The 23,155-nt window shown below is 36.6% G+C and overlaps 1 non-coding gene and 1 pseudogene across 1 annotated transcript; one reads left to right on the forward strand and one right to left on the reverse strand.

Annotated features, from left to right (window-relative positions):
• Window positions 1-7,763: 7,763 nt before the first annotated feature.
• On the reverse strand, window positions 7,764-21,364 carry LOC111827903 (annotated as a pseudogene).
• LOC111827905 lies at window positions 10,524-10,630 on the forward strand. The gene has a single exon (XR_002831656.1). It is a non-coding gene; the product is annotated as a U6 spliceosomal RNA (small nuclear RNA).
• Window positions 21,365-23,155: the final 1,791 nt, after the last annotated feature.

Raw genomic sequence — 23,155 nt, forward strand, 5'->3', positions numbered from 1 at the left:
ATGTGTGGTCTAAGGCCATACTTGTTATGATGAAACCCCCTGGGTTCTACTCCCACTCAACCTCACAGTTGTCAAAATGATCTATCCACTGAGACCTTGAAGATGGTTATGAAAAATAATAAAAGTGTGTGAATTTGGAGGTCCTTGATTATGTTATGTTTGGTTGGTTGGTTAGTCTCCCGTAGACTTAATTTCCTGAAACAGGGATATTAGAAAGGAAACACTACTTTCTTTTCTACTCTTAGTTTTTCCTCTATAATGCCATTATTCAATAAAATGCTACTGTAAACTTAATTTTGATTGGAGACAATTTTTAAGTTAATAAAAACAGAGCCATGGCTACAAAAAGTATTGTGAAAAAATTAAATTGAACCTATAATTCTATAGTAAATTATTAAGTGGGCTAACAAGATAAAAATATTGTTTAGACTTTCAAGAACTCAGAAAGTTTATTAACCATCAGTGTTCCTGAAAGAATATACTGAATTTTCATTTTAGTCCTTATTCAAAACTTAAATTCACTTAATGCAAAAAGTATGTATCATATATTCTTTCTCTAATGTCTCTGATAGAGGTATATTTATTCACATTTTAGTCTCTATTCTCTCTACACATCAAATAGAGTTAAATAACAAACACAGAAATACATTTACATGCAAATCTACACACACTCTCTCAAACACACAGCTTGCTCTCTTATATATATAAGGGTCAGCACTACTAATTTGTAGTGTTTTAAATAATTCTTATTGCATACTGGATCTTTAGTATTGATTAATTCACTGGGACAAATGTATTTTTTAAAGTAGAAAACCGGGTCTATTCAGAATAGGTTCATAGATATAAGGTGTCCCAATAATGTATACACACTATGAATAATTATAAAGGCAGTGTTTATTAAATACATTTCATTTTCAAAATTGAGCTATCTGTTGTTAAAGTGTGTATAGTATACATTTTTTGGGGGGGGAGGGACTCTGTATTTTACCCATTCTTAATCATTATTTCTTTTTCCACCTTGACCACATCAATTTAGAATACAACATTTAAACAAAGATACAGGGCAATATAAATAACCAAAAAGAGTTTTTACAGAGTACATGTTGGAATCTCAAAGTATTGATCTCAACATAGTAAGTGGAACAACGCATTGATCTAGGGAGAATGAGAAGCAGGTGAGAGCTAGAGAACGGGCGAGATATTAGATCTCACACAAAGAGGAGAGCACATCTTGCAGAGACAATCAAAGGAAGACTGGAAAGTTGAAAGCGCAGAGAGATTTTAAAGTGAAACTAAGGGAATTGTGACCCAATAATCTTGTTTTGAAAGTACAAGGTGACACCATCAGCAGAGAATAAAGTTTTGAGGAAAGTCTCAGAGGAGGAACAATACTCAGATGGGTGAAGTTTAGATCTAGTTCCTGTCTAAACAGAGGATTGGAGAAAGGCACCCAATCCCACCAGTTAGTTTTCTCTGTGTTCATTAAGAAGCTGGTCCACCCCAGTGATTGCTGTGTTCTAATCATAGGGCTGCCCTGAATCCATCCCCAGAGTTTATCTGAGGCAGAATTCACTGGGTCAGTTGTTGCCAATTCTAAATGACCAGTGAGTTTCCCAGGATAAATTCTATTCAAACCTTAATCAAGAGGTAGCTCAGTCCACCTTGATAAAAACAGAATATAATAATGACTTTTAAAAAAAAGGAATAAAAGTGCAGTGTTCCTGTTGCAATCCAAAAAGTGAATGCTGAATCCCCTGCCTCCAATCTCACAATCTATATTATTCTCTGCATGAACAAGAGAGAGAGAGAGAGAGAGAGAGAGATGATAGATGATAGATAGAGAGTTCTTTCTAAAAATAAAATTGGAGCTCACACACAGTAGCATAAAACCTTCCCGTGTTTCTCATTTTGCAGAGCCACACTGCCCCATATGGTAATGACAAATTACATGTGACTACTGAGTACTATAAATGTGCTGGTTCAAAGTGAGGTGATCTGTGCATCTAAAATGCACAGTGTATTTCAAAAACTTAGTAGAAATAAAAAAGTAAATATGCCAGTCATACTTTGTATTTGGATTCTTGATTGTTAATTTTTGGATATACTGGGTTAAATGAAATATTACTTAAAATAATCTCACCTATTTGTTTTTATTCTTTTATAAATGCATCTACTAGAAAATTTAAGATTACACATGTGGCTTGTTAGTGCTTATCTGGTAGCCTAATTGACCACATGAAAACTGAGAATGCGGTTCTCTGTTCAAAATGCAAGAAAAAAGTTCTCTTCTAGGTGCTAAAATTTTCTTCCTTCTGCAATATCTCTGTCCATCTGTCATGGGGTGTCTCATTTGCTATTTAATATTTCACTCTCTTCAGCATGTGTAAGTATCATGTCGTGCAAATACACTTCTGGGCAAGGACAAGGGCAGACCCCATGACTCAGCACATGTGCTGGCTACCAGCTGAGGAGTTACTCCTCCCGGCTGCACTGGTTGGACACAAAAGAAGTTAGTTAAGTCCTCTGTGTCAAACTGTGAGTTAGGGTCCATTGCAATGTCAAAAAAAAAATTCATTGGTTTTAATTTCAGCACTTCAATTAGATAAAAGGGAATAGAATATATCAGGAAAGAGTAGTAAATAAAATATTAGCATACAAAAGAAACTAGTGAAATATTAGTATTATTTTGTAACATTTTTTGTATCAGTGTCTGTGGGTATACGAGGTCATAATATAAAAAATGTATTCTCCATGAGTTGTAGTCAAAAAGCTTGAAAAGTCCTGAAATATACCACATAGACCTTTTCTTATCCCTGCCCCTTCTCTTACTTCTATACTAAAATCCTTACATTTCAGGCATAGTTTAATTTTCTGAGTAAACCACACTCTCTGAACCATTCTACATAGAAAAATTCTACACACTGAACTTTTTATTCATATGTCACAGTCAACTTAGCAAAATCTTACTCATGTTTAAAACTTAGTTAAAATATCATTGACTCTGTAAGCTTTCCACACACTCTTCTTAGCACAATTCCTCCATCCTTCACCTACCACTGTTGTTTTGAACTAGTGTTTTGGTAGATCTCCAATAGGGTGATAGCAAGATAGTCCCTAAAAGCTTTATAAGTATTAGGATGGGAATTGCCTCTTTGACCCAACTCTGTCACCCAGACATTTATTAGCAAGTAGGAACCAAACCTCAGGCAACCTATTCAGTGGGTTTAGGGAGTCTTAGCTTTGGGTGTTTTTGAAACACTTTATGATAGCCAGAAAGGGGATTAGGGGCTAGGTGGAGGTGGGCAAAGGGGGTGGGGAAGTGACTTTGCTTGGGATGATGAGTACAATGCAGTGTGCACATGATGTTTATCGCGTTGCACACTTGAAACCTGTATGGCCATGTGAACCAATGTCACCGCAATAAATTAAATTTTAAAAAAATCACTTTTCATGAAAGATTACCTAAGGCAAATGTGACTATATTTTAGGGGTGGGTTTTGGAGACCAAACCTCTTTAGACTAAATCTTTTAACAGTCCAGCATGGAGGTCGATGCCTGAATATATTAGACACATACGAGGATGAGTAGATTCTTAGTTGGTCCCGTTAATGCTGGGGGAAGGGAAGGGTGTCTCTAAAATACCTTAGCTAGTTAACATACTGGTATATTGAACTTAGTACCATATGTTGAATTTACTAATCTGTACACTAATTTCTTTACTAGGGTAACCATTCTTAGGTAGTTAGTTAAACTATTATGTGTACATGCTATCATAAAATCTATGGCTAAACTATTTTTGAGTTAGTTGAATACATCAATTTTTTGAATAATTTATAATACTTAAGCCATTCACAGAAAAAAAAGGGGGGAGATAAAAGTGACATTATTCAAAGAATAAATCTAGCCAATAAGTTTCTAAATGATAACTCCAATGGTTGTAATAATTAAGTTTTAAATTTAGAACTAAGGCTAAATGCAATTATGGTAAGTGGTATAAATTATAAAACTAAAAGTCATTTGTAAAACGATAAACCTTTAAATACTAGAATAGAAAAAAGTCCAGATTCTCAATGAAAGAAAAAAATAATCAAGAGGGTGAGAGATCACTAAAATTGGAAATTAAATTATACTATTTGACTGAATGTATATTCATAATTTGACTAAATGTATATTCATATTTTTTAATAACCACATTTACATTAAAATTTCCTAAAAATAAAAATTCCCTCTCAAGCAATCCTTGGGTTGAAGAACTAAAATTTGACTTATCAAAATACGTAGAAAACAATGATTTAAAAAAACCTATATAGTCTGGCCAGTGTGCTCAGTGGTTGAGCATTGGCCCACTAACCGGGAGGTCACGGTTCGATTCCTGGTTATGGGCTTGATCCCCAGTAGAGAGTGTGCAGGAGACAGCTGATCAATGTTTCTCTCATCGATGTTTCTCTCTCTCTCTCTTCCTCTTCCTTCCTCACTCTAAAATCAATAAAAATATTAAAACACATACAAAAACACCCCACCTACATAGTAGAACCTATGAAATCAAGCTAAAAACCCTTTAATAGAAAATCTATAACTTTAAATTCTCACATTATCAAACAATAAATTAAAATTTAATACTAAAAAGTTAGGGTATCTGTCAACATCTTCACTATGTTAATAGAGCAAAGAAAAAATTAGTCAAGAGACCACACCTGTGAAGTTACTGAAGATTTTAAGAGCTATTTATTGTTAAGTTTTTAAACAAGAATTATTTGCAATTATTTGGAAGTACTTGTAATTTATGATTTCTTTCCTGTTTACTATTTTTTTATCTTTCTATTTTAAACTTTCTTAAATTCATTTTGTTGCATGGAAGCATCTCAGTATTTTCTTTCAGGTATGCTGGTGATCAATAAACTTTCTTAGTCTTGAAAAATATTTCTATGCCACTGATATACACACTATAGTATTACAGAATCAATTTAATCATTTTTCCAAATGCTTTTGTAGATAACTGTTCTATTGTCATAAGCAATGATTTTTATATTTAAAAATTACTGGTATATATTTTTAAATATATTTCTTTTTTATTGATTTCAGAGAGGAAGGGAGAAGGAGAGAGAGATAGAAACATCAATGATGAGAGAAAATCATTGATTGGCTGCCTCCTGCACACCCCCCACTGGGGAATGAGCCCGCAACCCAGGCATGTGCCCTTGGCTGGAATCGAACCCAGGACCCTTCAGTCCGCAGGCTGACGCTCTATCCACTGAGCCAAGCCGGCCAGGGCAAAATTACTGGTATATTTTTAATTCTAACATTCTTATAAATCATATGTTCATTTTTAAATTTTAATATTGGTATTAAAATGTTACTAAGATATACCTTAATGGAGATAACTGTACATTCTGCCTGGTGTTCATTGGGACTTTTAACCTGATGATTTGTTCCTTCAGCATTAACAAATGTTCTATTATTTCTTATATCCTCATCTTTCTCTTTTAGGTCTTCTTGTAACTCCTATTTGAATAATGATGTAATTTTTTATATATCTTCAATTTTTCCTAACTTTTCTCAGGTATATTATTTTTATTCATAATGTTGCAATGATTTCACAGAGGATTTTCTGGTTCAATCTTCTAGATCACTAATTTTTGCTTAAGAAATTTTCATTCAGGTAATCAGTGCCTTTACTGTTTTTCTCCCTTACCTACTTTAATTTAATTTCCAAGATAAACAATGATTTTCTTGTAGATGTAATATTCTAAAAAAGCAATAATCTTTTAGAAATGCTGAATGAATAACTTACTTGAAAAAATAGCATTTGTGGAAAAACACAGACATTGATGATTAAGAATTGGAAATGATTCAGGTGAGTTGTCTTAGAATTGAAAAATTTTAGGCCTATGAAATCAATTACTGTTAGTTATGCTTTTCTTTTAATATATGCAAAATGTGATCTATTTTAATGTATGATCTGTCTAACCATCTTGTTTTTTAAAAAATAGAAACTACATTTTAAAAATAAAAGAAATAATTGTCATTTTAAAAAGCATAATGTCCTGTTCTTATTGGCTTATAAAATAGGGGTGAATCATAGATTCAAACAATTACTGCATTTAAAGTAAATGTCATGATAAAGGACAGAGATCCTTAAAAATATGATGCAATGTTTTGAACTTTGCAATTTACATATGCATAAGTTATTAAATAGTAATTGGTTCACATGCAAAGCTACTACTACTATGTCTTATTCTGTAGTCTTTTAACTACCGTAGTCAAAAGGGTTGGTTATTTCAAGTGTATTTCAGTTAGTATTAATTTTTATGTGATCTACTCACCTAAGTAAGATCAGTAGTCTCTGTATATTACTGAGAAGACTCTATTAATAGGCCACAGACTTATTAGGTGAATTAGGACACAACATGTTTATTTTGTGTGGGAGTAATATTTTGACTGTATTTGAGAGGATACTGAAACTTAGAAATCCCTTATTTTGCTTCTGACCCAAAAGTGAATTTGAGCTTGGTCAGACAAAACATTTGCTTCGATTACATTTTAAAAGAACGCTATTTATCCTACAACTAGGTAAAGCATTTATTCTAGAGTTTTATTTTTTGTCATTCTGCCCCATCATTCCTAAATTGCCTCTGCCTCTTCCTTAGAAGAAAGAAGAATTCTACTGTAATTATAAAAGTTGAAACCGGGGACATGACCACAGGCAGGTAGTCGGAGGTGCAAACAGGTGTTGCCACTGCATGTGGTAAAGCACCAGTTTTGACACAGGAAGAATCTTAAAGAGAATCTCCTTTACCACTGCCTTCAGGTTGTTGGGAAACCCAGGCTGCTTTCAATCTCCCTGGTTTCTAGTGAATCTCACACTAGAAATTAGATAACAGTAGAGGCACCACCCTGCCTTATAGTCAATTTTAAGAATCATTAACAGCAGCAAAGTTGCCAGATGTGCCTTGAGTATGAGATTTAATTGTTCAAAAATCGGGTCTGATGGTCAAAAGTCATCTAAGCCTGGCAAGCTGGTGTGTTGTGTTAGGTAAACTCATCAGTAGAAAAAGTTTTAAATCTAAGAGGCAACTTCACGTTATTCATAAGCAGCTCTCTATGAGTTACGGTGTCTCTCTCAAAGGTTTAAGTTGTCTTCCTAAGGATTCCTGCTGTAGGTAAAGGACTTCTGAGATCATCACTTATCTCAAGGACAGTCACTGCTTTGTCAGCATCCATACAAAAGCGGCTTGAAGAAGGAGTGTATTCTCCTTTAACTCTAAGAAGATGCTAATGATTGCTCCCATTCTCTCAAGCTGCAGACTATCCCTCTGCCTCATGACAGGAATTTTGGGTGCCCTTCCTCCACCCACGCTGATGAGAGGGCCCTGTTCCTGTTCTTCATCAACTTTAGGGAAAATCCTAGAATGACACAGGTGTCTGTCATTCCCATTGGCTTCCCTTTCGCTTCAGGAGGCTGGACGCCTCCTTGACTTCATTCTACATTTTCCCGTAGCTGCTCTGTTCTAAATACCAGCTCAGCACTGAACTTGACAATTTTTTGAACAAACATTATCTCGTCTTTTTGGCTTCTTCCCAGAGGCAAATATTTGTGTTCTATCATTGTTTCAGAGTCCACTTGCATCATTTAAAAGAAAAAAAAAATCCTGTGTTGCTTTTACTACATGAAAAAGCTAATTTTACATCTACATTAAGCTGAATGCAAAGAAAAACAAGCCTGGGGTGCTTGTTTATAGGTTCATGGCCACTGTCCTTTGGCCTTAAAATGTCAGGAATGGCACTTCGAATGGCTTTCTGTTTGCATGTTTCAGCCCCAGAGCATAGGAATTGACTCAGCCATTTATTGTCACACTAGAGGCCTAGTGCACGAAATTCTTTCACTGGGGCAGAGGAGGGGGTCCCCTCAGCCCAGCCTGAACCCTCTCTAATCCAGGACCTCTTGGGGGATGTCTGACTGCCAGTTTAGGCCTGATCATACCTAAACTGGCAGTTGAACATCCTTCTCACAATCCTGGACCCCTGGCTCCTAATTGCATACCTGTCTGCCTGCCTGGTTGCCCCTAACTGCCCTCCTCTGTCAGCCTAGTCACCTCTCACTGCCCCCATGCCAGTCTAATTGCCCCCAACTACCTCCCCCTTGCTGGCCTGGTCACCCCATGCAGCCTGCTTGTTCAGTTGTTTGGTCGTCCCTCACTAACCCTCCTGCCAGCCTGGTTGTAGGCAGCCATCTTGTGAGGGTGTGAGGGTTAATTTGCATATTACCTCTTTATTATATAGGGTGTTCTTCAGCCACCAGAATATCAAGTCTCTGTAGCAGGTCATTCTTTGGTGAATAAATTACTCCCACAAATCCTCCATCCCCTGGCTGTGGCTTAGGTCTTACATTTTTCAGCATCATCAACATTAATCATTACTGTCATGATGTTTGTGGTGCAGTTTGACAAACCTGGATCCATACATACAGCCGAAGAACATTTAGCAACAACATCTTAATAGTCAATTTCTTCATCAAGCTCCTCAGAAGAGATTCTGGTCTTTCTTTATCATTTATGTGAACTATGGGGAATTCTAGGCATAGCCTCCCCTTGGCAATTGGAAGGACACATTTGCCAGAAGGACATCTTCACAATAAAGAGCTCTCCGGCATGGGGGTTCCCCCCACACCCACATTACAACCTTTTCCTGGTTGTACCTTTCCGTTTCCCAAGTTCTCTTTTTACCAGAAGGATCCATGTATGTTGTTTTTTCAAGCTTGACTCATTTCCCCCTGAAATTAACTTCTATGACATAATAGACTTTTAGGTATTTTGACAATAATCTATTGTTTCTTGGTTTTTAATTTTCAAACTAGTGAGTTTCCACAGTCCTTAGGCGAGAAGTTCATGTATAACATGTGGAGCGAAGGGGAGAGTGCTCCTTGGGGAAGGGGAATGAAAGGAGAGGAGCCCCAGGCAGCAGTCTCAGGAGACGCCAGGGCTTCACAGACATGCTGAGCCACTTTTAGACTTCTCCAGAATTGTAAGACAATCGTTTGTGTTGTTTTAAATCACTAAGCTTGTTAGAGCAGCAGTAGAAAACAAATAGAGGTGAGAAAGGACATTCTAAAAGAAGAATCTGCAAAATGCAAAGGTCTTAAAGCATAACCAATTTAGAGAATGGGGGAGGTTTGGAGGGTTTGGAGTTGCATAGGCAGGTAGAAGGGCTAGGGAAGAGATTCATATCAATAGAGGCAAGTAAGGTTACTCACAGCCAGACCAAGGTCTTCTGCATTTGATTTTGTTAATACTCACCTCAGGATATTTTTCCCCTTGATTTTTAGAGAGAGTGGAAGGGAGGAAGAGTGGGATAGAGAGAGAGAGAGAAACATCTGTGTGAGAGAGACATATCAATTGGTTGCCTTCTGCACATGCCCCTACCAGGCTGGGGAATCAAACCTGGCAACCCAGATATGTGCTCTTGACCCAGAATCGAACCCGTGATTCTTTGGCGCCTGGGCCAGTGCTCTAACCACTGGGCACACTAGCCAGAGCTAATCTTCTGCATTTTAAAGCAGATTTCTATCTTTAACATAATTCTGGCAGTAATGACCTGGAAAAACTGGAAGTATGAGACCAAGAGGATTTTTACAGTCTATAGAATTTTACTACATTCTATCCACATTAGCCCTTCACAGAAACTTAAATTAGATGAATACAAGAGAATAGGTTTTGTTAAACATAATAATATTCTCTACCATGCTTTTATCTTTGCTCATAATGATTCTTCATTTTCACTTATTTCATATAAGAATGAGCATAAGGGACCATTATAATAAGTGTAGCAGTGTACTGTAATTTCTCCTAGGAGTTTACCATATGGCACCTGTCTCTTTGTTATTTAATTTAACTTGAGCTGTTAAAAATCAGACTGGTAAGAGCTCATATGTCATACTCATTAAAGTGTCATATTCTTTAAAGAATTTACACCCAAAGAGACATAAATCCCTTTGATAAGGTAAGAAATATTTTTATGCTGTTCAGCTAAGAATAAAAACTCAATAAATGCACAAGAAACAAAAATTAAATGCATTTTAAAATAGAATTGCAGATAATTTTGCCTATTCAAGTCCTTACTTTAATAACTCATTTGTCTTAAAAATGCAATTGATTTTATTTTTATTTTTTAAACAATTTTTCCTTTATTTATTCTTAGAAAGAGGGTAAGGGAGAGAGAGAGAGAGAGAGAGAGAGAGAGAGAGAGAGAGAAACATCAACCTGCTGTCTCTTGCATACCCCCTAATGTGGATTGAATCCACACCCTGGACATGTGCCCTGACTGGGAATTTAACCAGCAGTCTTTTGGTGCACGGGATGATTCCCAATCAACTGAGCCATACCAGCTAGGGAGGAAAATGCAATTGAATTTAGATGAATGCAATTAACTATTTAGGTGAATGCAACTCGTCATTTAATTTGCCTACTTATAATGATAAACAACTTAAAAAATGACTCAATCCAAATTATATGAAAGTAAAGATTATTGTGCTCGCTTCAGCAGCACATATACTAAAATTGGAACGATACAGAGAAGATTAGCATGGCCCCTGCGCAAGGATGACATGCAAATTCGTGAAGCCTTCCATATTTTGAAACACCAATCAGAAAGGATATATGCACCCCTATGTTCATGGAGGCACAATTCACTATAGCTAAGATTTGGAAAAAGCCTATGTGCCCATTAGCAGATGAGTGGATTAAAAAACTGTGGTACATCTACACAATGGAATACTATGCTGCGGTAAAAAAGAAGGAATCCTTACCATTTGCAACAGCATGGATGGAACTGGAGAGCATTATGCTAAGCGAAATAAGCCAGTCAGAGAAAGATAAATATCACATGATCTCACTCATTTATGGAATATAATGAACAACATAAACTGATGAATAAAAACAGATCCAGAGACAGAGAAGCATTGATCAGACCATCAAACCTCAGAGGGAAGGTAGGGGAGGGTGGGGGTAAGGGGGAGAGATCAACCAAAGGACTTGCATGCATGCATATAAGCCTAACCAATGGACACAGACACCAGAGGGGTGAGGGCATGAGTGGGGGGGGGGGGGGCAATGGGACGATAAGGACACATATGTAATACCTTAATTAATAAAGAAAAAATAATAATAATTTTAAAAGATTATTGGCAAGCATCAGCATTAATAAAAATGCAAATTAGTACAACCTTGAGATATTTTACACTGACTAAAGCAGACATTATAAAAAAAGTACTCTAGAAATACTGTGGGGATATTAGTATACATATTCCTTACAAAGAAGATTTTATAAACTCTACATTTTTGTACCAAATAAATGGCATTATATAGCAAAAACCTTAAGATGTTTGTCCTCTTTAATATAATTAACTTATTCTTATAATAATTCAACAATCTATAATGATTTTATCCCTATTTTTAAAGACATATTTTTATTGATTTCAGAGAGGAAGGCGAGGGTGTGATGACAGAGAATCATGGATCAGCTGTCTCTTACATGTCCCCTACTGGGTATTGAGCCAACAACCTAGGCATGTGCCCTGATCAGAAATTGAACTCTGACCTCCTGGTTCATAGTTTGACGCTCAACTACTGAGTGACTCTGGCCAGGCTCATTTCTATTTTTAAAGATAATAATTCAACAGAAATAAAAAGTATATTATCACAAAGATGTTTCCTTATAGTATATATTACATTCAATTTAAAAATGAGAAATAATTGTATTTAACGTTAAACTGCTAAATCATCCTACACCAACACTGTGAACTATTATGCACACATTAAATATAGTCATGATGGGGAACATATAGAGAAATAAAAATGGCTTATTATAGATAAGGTAAAAATATCATAATACTCTGAACAAATGTTAATAAAATTGTATTTATGTGTAGATTCTGGGATGCCAAAATGATATCAATGCGGTGAATTGTTTTTATTTTCTGTTACCTTTTTAGGAAGAAAATGTTTTTTAAAGTTAATGAAATTTTATTTACAACAAAAGGAATAATTATCTTTATGAACAATGTGAAATTCAGATTTATATTTACAATTCTGGTGTAAAAATGCAAAAAATTTAGACAGAATTTACATTTTTAATTACCTAAATATTTGAAATGTGTTTTTTAAAGATTTAGTTTTAAATGTAGGAATACCCATATTGAAACAATATCCTGAACTTTTTTTATATAAAATAAATGACTACTGCTGCTTTTAGGGTTGTCATTATTCTGGCCTTATAACCTGCTTACTAACATCCAGAGAAGATTTCTCCTTGGCACCTTCATCTTGCATATTAAATTCACACTGCTAAAGTGTCTATGAAATTCCTTGGAGAAATATTGATATCCCCAGAATTAGCCAACATGGTAGCTAGGCACACAGAGATATTGTGTGATCTGAAAAGGTTTTATTTGCATCCAACCACCCTGGTTTTCTAAAGATCTGCTATTTACAATAATTATTTCTAGAAATAGAAACTTTAGAAAATTTAGACTATACTAAAAATATTGTGTTAATAAGAAGTATGAATGTCTTATTTCTGGTTCTGATATTCATGACCAAAGTTTTAGATTTATATGATGTGTAAATTTTGGAAAAGATTTTCTTTACATACTTGGGCATTTTTCTTATAGTTCAATTTTATTTAAATTTTTATTTATAATATTTACTCAACTTCATCAAATGCTTTTTAAGCACTAAACTATGTCATTATAACATAATTCTTAATTTGTATTTATAAGATCCCTGAAATTTTAAAAAAGTGCATTTTTGTAACAAGTCTATTGTTGTAAATTTTTATATTGAATTCAATTTTATCTTACTTTACTCAATTTTTGTATTTAATTTCATTACTAAAATTTCTCCACATTTCTTATGTACTGTATTTGTCAAGCTTTGATGTTACACTAATGATGGATTGATTATTTTTGGTGTGTTGTAAACACTTCTATGAAATTGATATTTATGGTCTATCAAACTTAATTTGAACTCCTTCCAAATCATATAGGCCTTGTACATATTTTTTTAAATATATTTTATTGATTTTTTACAGAGAGAAAGGGAGAGGGAGAGAGATAATTAGAAACATCAATGAGAGAAACATCGATTCAGCTGCCTCTTGCACGCCCCCCACTGGGGATGTGCCCGCAACCTGGGTACATGCCCTTGACTGGAATCGAACCTGGGACCCTTCAGTCCCCAGGCTGACGCTCTATCCACTGAGCCAAACCGGTCAAGGCTGTACATATTTTACTAATAGGTATTTTTAAATGTCTTTTCCTCAAGAAAACCATAACCTTCTTAACTGTTTTTTAAATCTTTATTGCTGAAAGTATTGCATAGGTCCTCCTTTTTCCCCCATTAAGATCAGGAACAAGACAGGGATGTCTGCTTTAATCACTCTTATTCAATATAATTTTGAGAGTCTGCGCCACAGCAATCAGAGAAGAAGAAATAAAAGGTATCCAAACTGAAAAGGAAGAATTAAAACTGTCATTATTTACAGATGATGTGATACTATATATAGAAAACCCCAAAGATTTCACCACAAAACTATTAGAATTTATAAGTGAATTCAATAAAGTAGCATGACACAAAAAAATCCAAAAATTAGTTGCATTTTAATACACCAGTAATGAACAATCAGAAAGGGAAATTAAGAAAACATTCCAATTTAAAATTGCATCAAAATGAAATAAAATCCCTACGTATAAATTTAACCAAGGATGTGAAATACCTATATTTGGAAAATGTTGAACACTGAAGTAAGAAATTGCAGAAAAATATGAATAAGTGGAAGCATATAATGTTTTCATGAGTAGGGAAAAATAATATCATTAAAATGTCCATACTGCACTGGCTGGTTTGGCTCAGTGGATAGAGCGTTGGCCTGAGGACTGAAGGGTCCCAGGTTCAATTCTAGTCAAGGGCATGTACCTTGGTTGCGGGCACATCCCCAGTAGGGGCTGTGCAGGAGGCAGCTGATCGATGTTTCTCTCTCATTGATGTTTCTAACTCTCTATCCCTCTCCCTTCCTCTTTGTAAAAAAATCAATAAAATATATATTTTTTTAAAATGTCCATACTACCCAAAGAAATACATAGATTCAACACAATCTCTAGGAAGATACCAATGGCATATTTCATAGAACTAGAACAAATATTCCAAAAATTTATGTGGAACCACAAAACAACCCAAATAGCCACAGCAATCTTGACAAAGAAAAACACAGTTGGAGAATCACGCTGCCTGATATCAAATCATACTACAAGGCCATAGTAATCAAGACAGCATGGTACTGGCATATAAACAACTACATCTATAATAATAAAAGCACAATATGCTTATTAGACTGGACTACCTTCCAGACGAAGCCAGAGCTGCGAGGGAAGCCTGGGTCCTGGGTGCCTGCTGGCAGCCAGAGGGAATCCCGGGTCCCGGGTGCCAGAGGGAAGCCGGTGCCGGCAGCCGGGGGAAAGAAGGCCTACTCTTACACAAGTTTTGTGCATTGGGCCTCTCATATATCAATAAAACAGAATAGAGAGCCCTGAAATAAACCTCTGTTTTTATGGTCAATTAATATTTAATAAATAAGGCCAGAACATACACTGGGTTAAAGATAAATGGTGTTGGGAAAATTGGACAGGTATGTGCTAAAATGAAACTAGACCACCTTCTTACAATATACACAAAAATAAATTGAAAATGGATTAGAGACTTTAATGTTAGACTTAAAACCATAAAAATTCTAGAAGAAAACAGAGACAGTATAGTCTTAGACATTTCTCATGGAAATATTTTTTCTTATCAATAATAATCTATAATAATAAAAGCATAATATGCTAATTAGACTGGACAGCTGAACGGCCTTCCGGACATCATTCCAGATGAAACCACGGCAGCAGGGGCTGAGACAGAGGCAGAGGCAGAGGCAGTTAGGGGCAATCAGGAAGGCAAAGTGGTTAGGGGCAATCAGGCAGGCAGGTGAGGAGTTAGGGGCAATTAGGCAGGTAGGCAAGTGGTTAGGGGCAATCAGACAGGCAGGCAGGCGAGCAGTTAGGATCCAGTGTTCCCAGATTGCGAGAGAGTATAGGCCGGGCTGAGGGACCCCTCCACCCCCATGCATGAATTTCGTGCACAGATATATATCTGGCAAGGAACGCAAAATAAAAAATAAACAAAGGGGACTACATCAAATTAAACAGTTTTTGCACAGCAAAGGGAACCATCAACAAAATGAAAAGCCGGCCCACTGAATGAGAGAATGCATACGCCAATGATACCTCTGACAAGGGGTTAATATTAACATGTAGTTTTCTTTTAACCCTGTTGATGCTATGGATTACATTAATTGACTTTTAAATATTGAACCTGCCTTACATATCTAGGAGAAATCCCATTTGTTTGTCTTGTTTAATTATTTTAATAATTGTTGAATTTGATTTGCTAATATTTTGTTGACATTTTTTTGCATCTTTGTTCATAAGAGATATAGACCTATAGGTTTTGGTTTGTTTTTTCTTATTATGACTTTGACTGGTTTGGGTGTTAGGGTAACACTGGCCTCAAGTGATGAATTAACAGCAGCTCATCTGTTTCTATCTTCTTAAAGAGATTATACAAAATTGATACAAGTCCTTCCTTAAATGTTTGGTAGAATTCACTAATGAACCCATCTGGATTCAGTGCCTACTAATTTGAATTTTGCATTGGCTAATATCTGCTAAAATGTTGACTATTAATGAGAAGCATGGGGTATCTTTTTAAAAAATTTTAATGGAAGTATCACTTGAATTTCTGTACTTAGTAAAATACTGGTTTTAGGGTTAAGATTATATAAATTATGCATGTCATAAAAAATTAAACATCAATTATTATTTCCTTGAAGGTGCTTCCCCCCCCCCCGAAATGGGTTACAAATTATGCAAAAATATTTCCATTGCCTGTGGAGAAAATCTCCTTAGATCTGTTAATAAAGTGTGCAAAAAAGCATTAACATAGCAGATCCGATTGTAATTCTTTGAAAGGCCTGCTTAGCAGTTTGACCACTGGCAGGTGCCCAGGAACTTGGGTTTGGGGGAGGATTATTATCACTCTAATGGATAAGAGTGGCTCACTGTGCCTAACCTGTTTGTACAAACTATGTGGGTTATAGGTACTCCCTTCTTTTCTTCTAGGAGTCTGAAATTTTGATACATGCTAAGCAGAGGGTGTTTGTGTGACCAGCCCCTTATAGAAACCCTGGACACTAAGTCCCTAACGAACTTTCCTGGTAGATAACATTTCACATGTGTTGTCAATTCTTGTCGCTAAGGGAATTAGGCACAGATTCTGAGACTTCACTGGGAGAGAACTCGGAAACATGCACCTGGTTTCATCCAGACTCTGTCCCATAGGCCTTTTCCCTTTGCTGGTTTTGCTTTCTGTCATGTCCCTGTGATAAATGATTGACTGTATGCTGACTTCTGTAAGTCCTCCTAGCAAGTCATCCAACTGGGGGCTGATCTTGTGGATCGCCAACACATAAGGTGTTTTATAGCAGAGAATTTCCGAATATTATATCAACCTTTTATTCCTAGAATAAATCCACTTGATTACGGTATATCAGTTTCTTAACGGGATGTTGTCGTCCGTTCGCTCATACTTTTAAAACTTAAATCAGTATTAATGTTAAATTTCTCTGTAATTTTTATTTCTAACTGTTTTTTTTATCATGTGTAAGTGTAAATTTAGAAGTTTTCCTTTATTTTCTATGAGCTTGGAAAAGTTGGAAAAACACAGGGACTAACCAGTCTTTGAAATTTTAATAGAATTTTCCTTTGAAAGTACCTGGGCTTGATGATTTATTGTGAAGACGTTTCTTAGCACATTAATATATGCTAAATGGAAATTAGCCTACTTAGGCTTTAATCCATACTAAGGTTAGTTTTAACAAATCATATTTCCCTAGTAAATGATCATTTTATCTTTCAAATATATTGCAGAGAGATCTTAGAGCCTTAAAAGAATGTACTCTGTTTCAATGATTACTTCCTCCTTGTCTCTTCTTAATTTTTTTTTTATAATTTATGTTTTCATCTTTTCTCTTAAGTTGTCTGGTAATTGGTCTTTTTGAATACATTTTTACTAAAACAAATCATTTTTATTAATTATATACCAACTGTTTCCCAATCTTTACATTGTTGAATTTTGCTTTTGTCTTTGTTCTTTCCTATCTTGTTCTTTTATTTTGCTTATCTTTTTTTTCCATTTTTTAAAGCTGGGAATTTCATTTACTTATATTTTTTATTAAATTTTTTAAGGTGACATTGATTAATGAGATTATATTGGTTTCAAGTATACATTTCTATGATACATGATCTGTATACTGCATTGTGTCCCCAACACCCAAAATTAACTCATCTTCTGTCACCATATATTTAGCTCCTTTTATCCTAGACTACTTCCCAATCCCCTCTCCCTCTGGTAACCACAATACTGTTGTCTGTGTCTATGAGTTTCACTTTTATATCCCACATACGAGTGAAATCATATAGCTCTTAGCTTTTTCTGACTAACGTATTCCACTTAGCATGATATTAATAAAGTCCATCTATTATAGAAGACCGGAGAAAAAACAAGCAGTGCTTAGAGAAATGGAGTTACACTTTATTATGTTTACACCAGTGGGCTCAGAGAAAAATTTCAAAATTTCAAATTCTGGGCAACAACATGGAGGAAGTTGTCTATATCTTTTTCAGTCCTTGGTCTCCCAAATATGGGGTTTTCCAGTCCCCCTTGCAAGTTCTTAAAGAGCCCTATGTGCTGGGGCTTTGAGACCTTAACCAAAGGCCTGGCCTGGAGCCACCACTGATAACTTCATCTGGGGAAGGTTTATGGCCTCTCTAATATGGGAGTAAACAGGTCTTGCAGGACCAGACAATTAAAGGGGCAGTGACTAGATTCAGATTGCTAGCCCCCCAAAATGTCTCTTTTTCCCCCATCACATCCACGTTGTTACAAATACCATATTTTATCTTTTCTTCTGTCTGAGTAGTATTCCATTGTATACTAGTATATGTACCACATCATCTTTATTCAATCATCTATTGAAGGACACTCTGGTTGTCTCCATGATAATGCTGCAGTGAACATAGGGGTGTATATATCTTTACAAATAAATGTTTTCAAATTTTTGAGGTAGATACCCAGAAGAGGGGTTGCTGGGTCTTAATTTTTTTAGCACCTGCCATACTGTTTTTCAAAGTGTCTATACCAGTTTACATTCCCACCAACAGTGAATGCTGGTTTCACTGTCTAGTTGAAAAATAGACATTCTAACAGGTGTGACGTGGTATCTCATTGTAGTTTTGATTTGCATTTCCCTAATAGCTAATGAAGTTGAGCATCTTTTCATATCCCTGTTGGCTATTTGTTTCTTCTTGGGAGAAGTATCTCTTCAAGTCCTCTGCCCATTTTTTAATTGGATTGTTTGTGTGGGAAACTCTTATATTTTTTAACTTTTTTGAGAAAATGATTTAAGGCTATAAAACTCTATCTGTCCACTTCCTTAAGTTTCCCCTACAGTCTGATGTAGAATATTTTTTATTATGATTAAGTTTTAGAAAACGTATTGCTATTATTGTAATTTACATTTTATCCACAGTTTAATATAAACAGAAAAGTTATAGAAATAGTGGAACTATAGTTAACATACAATTAGCATACATTATAAATATCAAAAAGGCCACTTGTTTTAAATTTCCAAGTTGATCATAAGTAGCTATAGCAGTATAACACCTGTGAAATATAATTCATTATAACAATATAACAGCTGTATATAGCCTTCACTTTTCACTAAAGAAATAAAACAAACAAACAAAACCCACAAAAACTTTCTAAAACAGAATATGAAACAGCTTGAAAGTAATGAAAAAATCCTGTGTTGGAAATAAAAGAGTTTCTTGATTTCCTATTTCTACCTGATAGAGGCCAAAGAACTTCAATAGTTCACAAGCTATGCTGAGACAAATTAGATAAGAAACATAAAAAAAGATATTTGTGTAGAGTACATTGCTCACAGATGCAACAAATTGGTCTTTCTGAAAATGATACCGGAGCAGTGGAGGCAGCTAAGGGCTTGTTAGCAAGTCCTACAGGTCTCAGGGGGTTCTAACTGTTCAAAGCCAGAGCAGAACACAGTCCAGTCTATTTCCGCAGAGGTTCAAAAGAGGTTGCAAAACTTACTCTGGAAATCTTCAGGGGAAAAAATACTTCGCTACTGTTTTCCGGTAACTTTCTATACCAGTATTCTCCGAATCATTTTCAAAACCATTTTAGGTTGCCCCCATGGCCCACGAATCTGGCGACATTGATGGCACTCATATCATTCTCACCTCACCGAAGCCATCTTAGTGGGCATAGTGTCCAGTTACTTTAGCCATGATAGGCAGGTTTCCTAAAGTGACCTTTGTTGTGAGGTTTGTTCTGTATATTGTTAGCTCTCCTTTATAGAACATATTTTAGTATTTCTTTTCTCATTTTTTCTTTTTGTTACTTATTGTCAGAGATAGATAGAAGCCTGCACAAGCACTGCTGCTCTGAGTTGCTCTGAGTCCATATATTCTTCTAAATTCTTCCCGACTACGCCAGGTTCCTTCTCAAACCCTGCCCGCTGTACTAACTGTGGGGAATTTAGTCCACATTTCTTCTTATCATCTGCTCTCTAGTTACAGGTTTGGGTCTGAGCCCCTCCACCTAGGGCTGGACCTCCTTAGACACCGGATCGTAGACGAAGAAGCCATGAGAAGTTGAGGGTATATAAGGAGTCTTTATTGCAAGAGCCAGTGACCATAAGCCATTAGACAAGATAGTCCTTCATAACAGTGTCCCAATCAGGCAGCCATACATCGGCTGGTAAATACATATCTTTCTGACACAGTAGTAGCTGTCTCTGTACCCACAGTTATTGTCTGAGCAGCCACACGCCTCTAAACTCATTGCCTTGCATTGTAACAGTACCTGAGCGCTCTGGCTCAGCGGTTTCTCCTGTCTCTCCTGCCCAGCACACTGTCTGGTTAACATAGTAGCTATACCTGAGCTCTCTGCAAGCTGTTAGCCTTACATCGTGGCAGTATCAGCTCTCAGCTCCATCTGAGCTCCCTAGTCTTTTCCCTTCCTAGCTGCTCTCTAGCAGAATAGCTAGTCAGTAACCTATATATCACTCCAGAGACAAAGAAGGCTAGTTGCCAACTGCCGGAAGCCGGTCCATCCTTGCTGCTTGACACAGTTGCTGCAGGGAAGAAACATCTGCACAGCATATGTTTCAAGGGACCTAGCGTATATGGCATACTGTTCTTAATATGTTTGCTCACCTTCTTGGTGCTATGTGTTTTAACCAAGGTCACCTCTCTGAGAAAGGTTGTTTCCCCAGGTAGGGATTTTTCCCTGAAGTTAGGGAAGGAATAAAACCCCTTAACTAAATGCCAGGCGGGTAGTTAATCACTTTAACTACGAACAATCACCCTTAAGCTACATAATCTTTACTCCCCGGAATGGAGATAAGAACCGCCCTAACCTTTGGAATAGAAATTGACAGGATTAAAATCAACTGGTATAAATACAGATGTAACAAGACAATAAAACACAGAACTTGGCTGGAGATCCTGGATAGAACCAGGCGAGAGAACCCAACCATGCTGGTCAACTAAACGCTGCCTCTGTGTCATTCCTTCTTTGCCAACTCCGTCCACACATATGGGAACCCCTGGACCTGCTGGGGCTAGACCCCAACAGCCAACAGTGACACCAATCATTTGGGTTACAGAAGGGCACAGCATACTGTGAGATGCTGTGGCCTTGCAGCTATTTATGATATCTCAGCCTTGGACATTTGATTAGGATTCCCATGCTCAGAGCAGCCTTGGCCATCAGGCATACTTTCCATAAGGCCTCTACACTCTAATTAGCCTTGGATATTCGGGGAATCTGGTGTGGTTCCCACACTTATCTTTGTGTGAGCATCTAGTATTTTAATAATGTCTCCTATGTTTATGTCTATAATAATAAAAGGGTGATATGTTCATTAGACCGGACGTCATTCCAACGTCATTCTGGATATCCTTCTGTACGAAGCTGGGGCCAGAGTGAAGCCCGGGTCCCAGGTGCCAGAGGGAAAAGGAAGGCCTACTCTTGCACAAATTTCATGCATTAGGCCTCTAGTTTTTCTATAATTTTCATTCCCCCTACATTCTCTCTCACATCATGTACTTACTCATACAGGCCATTGCAACACTTTTCTCTATTGGTTCCATGTAGTTTCCCCTCAGTAACTGGTTAATCTTGTAAGGCTCCATGGTTAAGGCACCACTCTTTCTCACCTGAATTATTGCAGTAGTTTTCTAACTGGCTTTTGATTTTTACCCTTGTTTCCTTAAAATTTATTCTCAACATGGAAGCTAGTGTGATTTTTTTAGATGGCAAACAAATGTTATCCCTCCTCTGTTGAATAATGACTCCAATGATAATGGCTTTCAGTATCTCCAAAATTACTTAAAATGTCCACCTATGTCCAACATGTTCTGAGCCTTTCTTTCTTATATCTCCTTGACTTTATTTCTTACTACTTCTCCTTTATAGCATTTCACACTCCCTGGATGTAGGGTTATCGGTATTACATTGATATTGCTCCTGCTTCTTCAAACTTTTTCACATGGTGAGGGAATGGAGGAGCTCCTGAGATTCCTGTAGAAAATAATGCAAACATTTAATCAATTTTAATGACACTTTAAAAAATAAATATGAGATGAAAAAAATATAGTTTTAGAAAAATATTTTATTGAGATCAGAAATCTGTTTGCTTATGATTGTGAATAGTTACTTAAAGAGAATATTTAAATTTCTATTTTTGAACTTATACTTTAGAGTCATTACCTTTGAGTAACAGTGAGCCTAGGATGTTTCCCAGGGTCGTGTCTCCTGACGCCAGAGAATGAGCTCCGTGGACCAGAAGATTCAAGCAAAAGTGTGAAAAATTCATTACAAGCAGATTCAGACTCCCCACATGGGGATGGGGGCCCAATAATGGGTTGCCCCCTTTAAGCCTTGTAGTCCAGGGATATATATTTGCTACAAGCCTGCTTCTATATCTGTCTCTGTTGCCACCTGATTGATTCCAATTGTCCTTGCCCAGCAACGGACCTGAACTTTCTCTGCTTCCATGCATTCGTACACCTTGTTGCTGCAGGCCCTCCCTTGTTTTACCATGCTCCTGCTCTGAGTCCAAAAACATTTTATTATTTTTGCTGGGTTCATTTCTGTGATTGGGCTGCTCAAACTGCCATGTCTGCCCCTGCCTATGTTCCCTCTGCTTTGTTTTCCACTGGACCCCTGCCCTATCTGCCTGCATTTCAAATTAACCCTTTCAGGTGAAAATTCATGATGCCTATTCCAAAATAACTTCTGCCTCTCAAGTGGTTCTTCTCTCAAATTTTGGGAGTGTGTGGTCACATGTCCTTTCTAAAATCCCAATGTAGTTCTGATAAACTTTGTAAAAGGACAAGCTCCTTATTCCCACCCCAGGACAAATTTCCCTTGAGTCTGAAATTACTATGGAAAGTAATTACCTTATTGGAAAACCATAAAGCCAAATTATTTATTTTTTGAAACATTTTCATCCTCCACTGTTCATTAGATTCCAACAATTTAACATAAAAATTATTTAATAAAAAGTTTTTAATGAGAATTTCGAAATAAGCCAGTCAAAGAAAAATAAGTATCATATGATCTCACTCATATGTGAAATCTAAGGACCAACATAAACTGATGAACAAAAATAGAACCAGAGACATAGAAGCATTAAACCTATTATCAAACCTCAGAGGGAAGGCAAGGGAGGGTGGGTGGGAAGAGATTAACCAATGAACTCATATGCGTATAAGCATAACCCATGGACACAGACAATAGGGAGGTGAAGCCTGGGGTGGGGGGGTGAGGACCGAGTGGGAGAGGTCAATGGGGGGAAAAGGGGACATAAGTAATATTTTTGTGGACGAATAAAAGGCCCTATGCTAACCTGACTAGTTCAGGGAAGGCCTGCATGGCAGTTTTGCAAACTCAAAGACCTAAAGTAACTACAAAGGATGGTC

The sequence above is a fragment of the Myotis lucifugus genome, unplaced genomic scaffold (genome assembly GCF_000147115.1).
Source record: "Myotis lucifugus unplaced genomic scaffold, Myoluc2.0 scaffold_245, whole genome shotgun sequence".
In the NCBI taxonomy this organism is placed as follows: domain Eukaryota; kingdom Metazoa; phylum Chordata; class Mammalia; order Chiroptera; family Vespertilionidae; genus Myotis; species Myotis lucifugus.